Source organism: Rhinolophus sinicus, chromosome 6, assembly GCF_057876585.1.
Source record: "Rhinolophus sinicus isolate RSI-liver-muscle chromosome 6, RSI-T2T, whole genome shotgun sequence".
Classification (NCBI taxonomy): domain Eukaryota; kingdom Metazoa; phylum Chordata; class Mammalia; order Chiroptera; family Rhinolophidae; genus Rhinolophus; species Rhinolophus sinicus.
Genome location: NC_142506.1, coordinates 5,755,547 through 5,757,673, shown reverse-complemented (window position 1 = coordinate 5,757,673; position 2,127 = coordinate 5,755,547).

Genomic DNA, 2,127 nt, shown 5'->3' with positions numbered 1-2,127 from the left:
GATGGAACGCCTCATTTCCCTACCGCACAGAACCCCTGCTGCAGGGCACTGGAGACACACCTGCGCCTTCTGCTGTGGATTAGAACCAGGAGGGAGCACATTTCCAAAGCAGGTGTGCCCAGGTGACAGCGATGGAACCACACTGGAGAGCTACGCACACTGAGACAGGACTTTCCTGAGGACCAGTCCATGCAAGGTCCTTGGCTCACGTTCCCTGCCGGGGTCCTCACCTTGCTCTCCTCGTTCCCGTTTCCACATGGAGCCCTGACACTCAGAGAGGCTGGGTAACTTCCCTGATGTCTCAGAACTAGCCAAGGCCACAACAGAAATCTTAGGACTGACTTTTCAGACTCTACCTCACCTCCCTGCCCTTCAATTAACGAAAGAGATCTGGGAGCTGAGAGGGGGACTCCAGCATCACTAACTGGAGAGAGACTGTGGGGGTATCCCCCCGCCCCGGAGAATGGACCCTGAGATCTCTAGGTGCTGCCCCCAGCCTCGCCCAGCTGGCCAAACCTGGAAGCAAATGAGACGTCAAGGAAGGACGGTCTCTTTTGCCCACTGAATTAACCTATGTCGACTCGTTCCCAACTCAATGCCAAGCGGCCATATAGAAGCTGTAATTAATATTCATAAGCAAGGATGACTCCAACGGGAATGTTCCAAGAACATGTGCGTGTAAACTCGTTCTGCACACCCATCCCTAAAATGAATGAGCCTGCAAACTCTTCCAGGGGCTTGTTTGGCAGTGTAGAAGCCGGGGACGAGCTTTTGCTCTCCCTGGCCTCGGAGACCAAGGACACACATGTCATCATCTCCATTATTAGGTTCACACCAATGGCCGAAGGGGACTGCAGACTCAGCAGCGGCCCCCATCACCTGGCCGATCTCTTCTGACAAGTTTGCTTCCCAACATTCAACTCGGACAGAATGGGGTTAGTTCTGGGGCCACGGAGACCCCACATGTGTGTCACTTTGCCACAGTCTCCTAATTGACCAACTGCACGGAACTCAGATGGACGTACCGGAGGCTTCAAGCACCTGGGGACTTCGAGGGTGGGGTAGGCACTTGGGAAACCAGAAATCTCCTCCCAGCTGCCCCCCAGATTTTTCCAGCGGAGTCTGTCGTTACTTCTATGTACCTCACTTCCCTTAGCTGTAACAGGGGAGGTTAATACTTACAACCTCGCTGTCTCATGGCTGGTCATGAGAAGAAAAAGCCATAAAACACTTAGAAGAGTACTTGGCATTTCACAAACATGCAAGAAAAAAGTAAAGTTATCTGTTAATGTGTAGTGGATGGGGGGAGGGGGGTTGTCACTGTGTGAGGGATATAAATGATAAATATCTATTACATTGTTTTGTGCACCTGAAACTAATAAAAAAATGTTAAAAAAATTTTGCCAGTAGGTTGGCATAGCAGACACAAACAAAACAAGCAAACAAAAAAAGAATCTCCACCTCTGCCTTCCTGCAGGGACCACACCCTGCATCCACACATCAGGGCAAAGTTCCCAGACCAGTGGTCAGCATCTCAGTAGTTTTCCCAGGTCACCTCTCACCTCTTCTAGAATCCATCCTCATGCTGCAGCCATAGCAATGTGTTTAAAAAGATATGTTTAAAAAAGAAGCCTAGCGAGGTCACTTGGAATTACTTGGACTTGTATCTTATCTACTTGTAAGAGTTATCAAGACTTACCACTGATAGTTGGTCCAAAGGCTGTGGGTTATTGTGAAGTCAGTTAAGATTTACCTCTGCCTATCTCTCCTGTCTCATATCTAACTGCATTCCCCTGGGTTCTTGTGCTGCAGTAACCTCTGCTCGCAGCTCATCCTAGAACACAGGAGCATTTCACCATCTCAGGGCCTGTGTACCTGCCTCCCTTCCTCCTGGAACCTTCCTCACTTGGTTCTTTCAGCTCTCAGTTGGAAGCTTACTTCATTAGAGAGGCAAACAGAAGTGTCCGCAAGAGGAAACAGCGTGACAAAGAGATTCAAAACCATGCTTTGAAAGAATAGTTGAAAAGCAGGGACAGTTTAACTCAGGGAACAGGCAGCTGGGGATGGGGGGAAAGGGTTGAAGCTGGAATCCTCAAATCTCTTAGGGGCTGTCCCATGGAAAAAGAG